Source organism: Peromyscus eremicus, chromosome 20, assembly GCF_949786415.1.
Source record: "Peromyscus eremicus chromosome 20, PerEre_H2_v1, whole genome shotgun sequence".
In the NCBI taxonomy this organism is placed as follows: domain Eukaryota; kingdom Metazoa; phylum Chordata; class Mammalia; order Rodentia; family Cricetidae; genus Peromyscus; species Peromyscus eremicus.
The window spans coordinates 46,716,520-46,724,667 of record NC_081436.1 but is presented as its reverse complement, the minus strand read 5'-3'; positions in this window follow the sequence as shown (position 1 = coordinate 46,724,667).

Sequence of the window (8,148 nt, the reverse complement as noted above, 5' to 3'; positions counted from 1 at the left end):
TTTAGTAAAATGATGATGATAAAATAAATGAGTAGTGGAGGTCAGGAGAGTAAGATAATTGGAACATTGAGATTTAATGAGATGATGTCTGTAATGGTCTTAAGTGTAGGGCTGTGCTCCTTGTTAGGGCTCAATAAATGACATTTACTGTAAGTACCAAGGTCAGTGTAGAAGCAAAGCAAATAAGAAGAAGATGAGCAAGTGATATCCAGGTTTTTAGCTTTATATAATGTTGCTTTCCAGAAATGCGAATAGGTCCAGAGTTAAGAAACAGGAGTGGTCAGTAAGTGACCATGACTAGTCAGATATTCAAGTGTAGATTGATGCATTCATCCAGACAGGGACGACTCTTTATTTCTATCTTTATTTGCAGATGCCCAGGGTTAAAAAAAGAATATTAATATTACTGAAGATAAAGAAGGAAACTGTTTTCTTAGGTTGCCGGATATGAATCCAGTATCTCACTCTCTGATCCATATAATCAAAATGAGCTTGGAGGAATCCTAGGACTGTGAATTTTTAACAAGCGTCCGAAGTGATTCTTAGGAGCTACTGAGATTATTATAAGGTGTATGCTTGTGGCCAGAGCGACCTGTACAACCTCACTACCCCTAATATCTGCTCTAAAATTCCTAAAGGGTGGGTGCTTTTACAAGTAAAGGAATCATTTTTGCCTAGTTTGTTTTGGAATGAGAGCTCGTAGGACTTCCAGGTGGCTCTCCTGATTCTGGGTGAGAGTGTGCATGTGTTTGTAAAGGAGGGAGACATGACAGTTATGCTCTCTGATAAAACTCATAATGCTGAAGGACAGTATTAGAATGGATGGACCAAAGGAGGAGGGATGGACAGATGACCTCATATTATCTCTTAAAGATCTGTGATTCTATGATAATGATGCAGATTTTATACATTATTCCCCCACAACACCATTTTTAAACTTTCACTTGTCAGAAGCCTGTGAAACATGAAAAATCAAAGTTGCAATAGAAATGTCAAATTGGAAGCCATTTTTGTTTTAGTTATAACAATTTTGTGGAAATATGGCTTAAGCCTTTGTGTCTCAAAAGATGAGCTGGATTTCCCTGGGGAAAAGGACTCATAAAAGCCCAGGAAATGGAAGATTTATTTTGCATTAAATACTTGGAAAAAGACAGAAGTCTCAATCCATTAGTCATAACCAAATGCCAAGGGATGGTGCTCCTCCTGTTATGACTCTTCCAGAAAGATGAACTGTCCTTTTCATCTGACACATCTCCCCATTCCATTCTGGACTCCCACATTTTGTCTGAGTTTCTAGGTCATCTCTTCCAATTTATCCTATTTTCCCATGCCAGAATATTCTTTCCAAAATGCTATATTTCGCAAATAATCGATGTGATTCTTAAGATCACAGTGGCTCCCACAATGGTTTCAGCACATGATCACAGTGGCTCCTACTACAGCATTCACATTCCAGGGGGGATATGACCTCAGACAGGAAGCATCTCAGGCCCAAATATCTTTGTCTTGTTTTCAAAAACACCTATGTACTCTGCATAGTAGTCTTGGTTCTTGTTTAGAAAGGACAGAAACTGGCTTTGATTGAGAAGGAAAATCTAATGATTCACAAAACTAAGCATAGAGGAAGCCAGACCTTCGTTCTCATCAGGATTGTCTACCTCTGCCTGTCTTTTCTCCCTAGAGCCTCTGCTACATCTGTTTTCTCTGTAGCCTTGTTTTCCATTAACACCTTTGTAATTTCACTGAACACAAAACGTCCACTGTAAGCGATTTCAAATGTTTGGATCCTAAGGACAATTTCAAATCTCTTGAATGAGGGGTGTGGAAGGTTTCAGGGTTATCAGACTCAGTTGGAACCACAGGATTTAGTCGGGAGTAAGGCTAGGAAAAGGAGTTCACGGGAAGAAAAAAAAAAAAACCTTCTGGATTAGCAAAACAAATTGATTTAGCCATTGCAATGCAGTGTCTTAGTAATCAGCTCCTACAAACTTATTTTATACCACTCATTAAATTTGTATAGAAGCCACATGGGTTCAGGTAATGTGTCCTTTACTTTGGGCTTTAGAACTTGTCCTGTGCAATTTCTCATGTCTCACACATGCCACGTATAGCTCTCTGCCTGTGGTGTCCTAGCAGATCTAACCAACATGACCTCTTTTGGGCTGCACTGAGGTTCAGACGTGACACTTGATGCCTTTGCTGGGCTTCTGAAACTCAGAGGCACTTGTACATGCTGTATGGTATATCCCATTTCCTCAGACACTAAACTATTTTCAGGATAGGTGCATTTATCTCAGTTTCCGGCATTATTGCTGCTGATTATTATGATGGTTAAATATCTGTTTTTCAGTTTTCTAGTTTGGGGGCAGGGGTGTGGAAAGCCAAGCAAGAAAGCCGTAAAGAGTTTGGAGCTAGTGGTAGTCAACATCAGCAATCATAACTACACTGATTAGACACAGAGCAGACCCTGGGTTACAGGAAGAAAATAATAGAAATTCATCTCTTAGATTAAATTCAACTCAAGAAACAGATTCAAATAAATTAAATATATTAGAACGGAGATGCTTCTGGGGCTAGAGACCTCTGTATTCATAGCAAAGAGTTACATTTCTGAGTTCTATGGGTTTTCCTTTTTCTTCACACTCCTCTCTACCCTCACAGATGAATAAATTATGTTTGACAGTGACCATTTCCCAATGCCAGATTAAATCAATGGACTATATTTCCACTGTGATGGCACAAAAGTATAACCACAGCACTTGGAGGCAGAGGCAGCAGGCTTGGTGAAAGTTTGAGTGCAACAAGATTGATATAGTGACATGTTGTTTTAGAGAAAGAGGCAGAGGCATGGGTATATAGAGCAAAACAATGGAAGACAAGGTAGGTTTAAAGTCAGTGATAGTTTGTAACTGTGTCTTTTCTTAGAGCTGAGTAGAAAGTGCATCCTCTTAAGTAACCCACTTGGTCACTCAGAACATTTTCTAATATAGCAAAAAAAAATTAAGATGATATAGTAAATATAGCTTAACATAGGTAGAATAGAGAATAGGTTATGTTAATAAAAACTTCATAGAATGTTTTGCTGACACATGGAATAAAGACTTCAAAAGTTATTCCTTTATATTAACATTATAGTCCATAAGATGATTCTATTAAGAATATGTTGTAGTATATCTGTGTTCCTACATTGGGCAAGAGAAGATAACAGATCTAGACTCATGGGGATACTTTTTAACTCCAATTGTTTCTTCTACATCAACATTTAAATGAAAAAAAAAAAAACTGACTTGATACATTTAGCTTCCACTGTGGTAGACACAGAACTGGTAGATGTAGAGAGTATGCAAGTTCAAACTCATGAGTTAAAAAAAATCCACTGGAGACCTGAGATTATAACATAAATAAGTGGCCCCAAATCAAAGAGGAGACAGTGATCTTAGGGATAGAAGACATCTAAATGCTAGCTTTCCTGGAGCACAGGTGACTGGATGCTAGGAAGAACAATGCAGCTGGATGAAAAATTAAAGACAGCAAGGATAGGTTAATGGGTCTTAGTAAAAATCTCTGAAGGCTACAAGAAATGGAGGCTTCTTCCACAGGTTCTACTTCTGTGAACTCCTCCAGGTACTAACGGAAGGTCTTCAGAGAGCTCAGAGAGCCATACCATCTTAGAAGAAAGAGGAAGAACAGTAGCCCTAAGTGGAGAATAAAATACCTACTTAGAAAAACAAAACTGTTAAGCCATCAGGGAAACGGGCAAAAACTGCAGGCTTTATGATTTCAGTAATCACTCATCAAAGCTGAGAGCAGAGAGCAAGGCAGAGGAAAAAGTCTTCCTGGGAAGAGAGGCAGGATTCAGTGCTGAGCCCACAGCTTTAAGACCTAAAAAGGCCACACGCATACCTAACACAGAGCCCTAATGAGAACATCAGAGACTGTATGTACCTCCCACTCCCCCAATGATGCCAAGAAGCTTTGCATAACTAGTAGCAAAAGCAAGACAGAACTGAGCACATGAGTGTGCTGAGGAGCCTCTTTGAGGCAGAGCTCCAGGGAAAGTCCAAAATCTCAGTGTAACAGACATTGCTCTTGAGTACAGCCAGCCACCACCCAAGCAACACCATGCACAAGGTAGGGAAATCTGTGCTGCACTGAGTGTAACTGTAGCAACAAGAAAAAAATCACCAAGTAAGCCCTGTTATTAAATAGATTAATATGAAGTCCTCCATTCAAGTTCCAGCAAGAGGGAAGAAAGGAAATCTAAAGGCCAGGTCTACAAACCATTCATGCTCCTGCTCAGTTACTGTCCTAGCCAATGTAGGTTTTAACAAAACCTTGAAGTATATGTAGAGAAGGGTAAACAAACACAAACAAACCCTAACACATTCCCAGGTAACAGAATAATCATCAAAAAATAATTTCAAGACTTACTAAAAGGTGACAACCATTAATAGACTATGGTATCAGTGAAAGGGCAGAGCTAACAAATTAATGGAGCTAGACATGGTGGTGGATGCCTATAATCCCAGTAATCTGGAGGCACAGAAAGGGGGATCTGAGGGTTAAGACCAGCCTTGGATACATAACAAATTCAAGGCCATCCTGGGCTATATAAAACCTTATCTCAGGAAGTAGTATATGACTCAGCTGGTGAAAATGTTTGGAGCACAAAGCTGATTTATGAGCCAAACTCACGTTAAGCCAGATTTGTTGGCACACATTTACTGTCTCAACACTCGTAATGTAAGATGGGACATAGAGACAACCAATCAATCAACAAGCAAATCAAAACAAAAGAAACACAAATGAACGGACTAAAACAGAGACCCAGAGTCAGGAGCATAGACATATTATCAGTTACATTTTTTTTAGAAACAGGCTAATGTAACTCAGTGGACAAATGCTTTCACAAAGCATTCTGCTAGAGCAAATAAAGTTCAACACACATTCTACAAAACTTAAAGTAGTTGATAAATTTGAAGTATAAAACTGTGGAAGTGTGGGTATTTGGATATAAAGTGTACATGGGCACACTTTATATTGCATGGGCACAAACATACACAGAGAGAGAGAGAGAGAGAGAAAGAGAGAGAGAGAGAGAGAGAGAGAGAGAGAGACAGACAGACAGAGACAGACAGAGGCAGAGACAGAGAGACAGAGAGAGAGAGAACACAGACAGACAGACAGACAGACAGACAGAGACAGCAAGACATGGGTGTGACCCAAACCTGCAACCCAACACTCCTGAAGTAGAGGCAGGAGGATTGCTACAATTTCAAAGCCACCATGACCTGTGTAGTGAGTTCCAAGGATATACAGTGAGACCTCATCCCACAGAAAAAGAAGATATTTTGTGTTTTTTTAATAACAGCTCAAATTTTTGCTTTTGTAAATTCACAACAAGAATATTAAAGCTAAGACACAGACTGAGAAATGATACTTGTAAACCACATACAGGCCAAAACCAAGAATATATAAAGAACTCTTAGACAACCATTGGAAAAGATACAATATAATTTAAAATGGGAGAAATATCTGGACAAAAACATTGCTAAAGATTTATAGATGGCAGTAAATACATGGAAAGAGGGTAGCAAGATGGCTTAGTGGTCAAGGGAACTTGTTGCTCTTCCAAAGGACCCCAGTACTGTCTCCATTGAGAAAGACCTAGAAATAGTGATGCACATAACATCAAGATCTTGGTTTTTAAACACTGTTTTAAAATTGTTATTCATTATTATTGAGTGTGTGCAGGATGGACGGGATGCATATACCACTGCACACATGTAGAGTTAAGAAGACAACTTTGTGAAGTGGGTCCTCTGTTCCCACCTATACTTGGGTGCCAGGGATTAAACCAGTCACCAGGCTTGCGTGACAAGCACTTCTGCCCACTGAGAAGTCTCACTGGCCCCTACAGAAAATTTCTTTTCTTTTTTTTTTTCACCTTTGGAAATGCTTTTATTAACATATATTAATTATATATAATTGGTTTCATTATGTTTTTATACATATGTATAATAGAGTTTGATTGTATTCAGTGGTTGTTCACTTTTCTTGTTCTGTCCTCTTTTCTTGTCTTGTTGAACTTGTCAATAAATTACCGCTATACATTTTTCTTTTTCTATGACCCAATGAGTTTTATACGTTTTGCTTAGAGGAGCAAAGGTGAGGCACTTTTGATGATGACAGTGTGTGGACACTTAAATAGTGGCTACATCATTGAAGAAATGTCTCTCTCTTTCCCATAATAAATTGCCTGCTTATAAAACTTTAAGGGAGGGTTGAGCCCCATGAGTTGATCTGTATGCCCACTACTGGTAAAATCTAGTTCAGGTAATTATAATTGCTATAAATTTATGACTTCCACAGCCACATGGTGCTCCAAAATCAATAGTCCACATTACTATTACCTTGACTTCTTTTCTAAATGTCTTTTTTTTTTTTTTTTGGTTTTTTGAGACAGGGTTTCTCTGTGTACTTTTGGTGCCTGTCCTGGATCTCACTCTGTAGACCAGGCTGGCCTTGACTCACAGAGATCCTCTGGCTCTGCCTCCCGAGTGCTGGGACTGAAGGTGTGCACCATCACCACTGCCCAGGCTCCAAATGTCATTTTTAATGAAAGGAAAAAATTACCTAATTATAGGTCTGAAAAAAGGGAAATTTTATTTCTGAATTATAAGTATAAAAGGGAGAGAAAATTAATGATGGGAATTTTTCTCTTGGAAAATACAAAACTTGGAATAAACCAACCCCCAAAGAGTGGTTGAGTAAATAAGAACCTGTGAATCCTACCTTATTTAGAAAAAAAAAAAAGAATTTATTGATGTAATCAGATTAAGGATTTTGAGATGATAAGATCTCCTGGATTATCCCACTGACCCGTTTTCAGTGATGAGGATATTTATAAGAAATACACAAAGAGAGGAATGGGAGAAAGTGATGCGAAGACAGAAACAATAAGAACCTGAGTAAATTTGCCTCGATGCCTTTATCTTTCAAACTAAAGCTTAGCTGACTGGTGTGGACCATTTCATTCTCCGGCAGCATGATCTTCAGTAGATGAACTGGAGCTCCCAAGGAGGAGGTGCAGACTCCAAGTTAATCGCTGGGCTTTTACCTGATCCTTCAATATATGACTTTCACAACTCTGCCTTAGTATGGAAACAGTGGAATCCCCCACCTCAAAGTCACCTGACTTTACCTTGTTTGTTTGTTTGTTTGTTTAATTTCTTCAGTTCTATGTATCTGTGTATGCTTACCCAGCTCTGTTCTTCTTTTCTATGAAGGTAGCCATTAATACATGGGATTTCTGTCAGTGTTACATTCTAAGTATTAGAAAATGAGAGAAAGGAGGAAGGGTAGGTGGACCCTATTCACAAAGTCACTTCTTGGGAAAGGAAATTGATGAACAAGCGCAGAGCATCATTTGGGTTTGTCTTTCAATCAATCCCAGAGTGAGACAATTGGGATCTCTTTTGGGAATATGACACTAAATTAAAAGATAGACCTGTAAGAGTGGAGAAAGTAGGAACTTCCACTCAAATGGAAACAGATTAGTTTACTTCCATCCTTTCTGAAGTTCAGATGCCACCTCTTTATTCCAGCTGCTCTAACAAATTGCCAACGATAGGATGGTTGAAAATAGCAGAAGTATTTCCTCACAGATAGAGAGGACAGAGGTTAGCCCACCAGCCCACCCAGGGCTCTGGGAGAAGCTGTCTGTGTGGCACCACTCCGGGCTTCTTTGACTTTGGGCCACACCTCTTCTGTTTCTTTTTTCATACCACCTTCTCTTTTTCCTCCCTTTGTGTATTTCTTATAAAAATCCTCATCACTGGAAATGGGTCAGTGGGATAATTCAGGTGATCTTCTCATCTCAAAATCCTTAATCTGATCATATCAGTATTTTTTTTTTTCTGAATAAGGTAGCGTTCATATGTTCTCAGGATTACCATATAAAGGAATGGATTTGAGGACCACCTGCAACCCAATCACTATGCCACCCTTCCAATTAAGGTCTTCTTTCTTTTAAAGAGCTAGGGAGTGCCATTTTTAATTTGTTTGCAGGCAGAAATACTTAGTTTGACCTTCTGATGATAGTGGTGTCACTTGTGACTTGTTCCACGTGTACACCAATCCTGACTT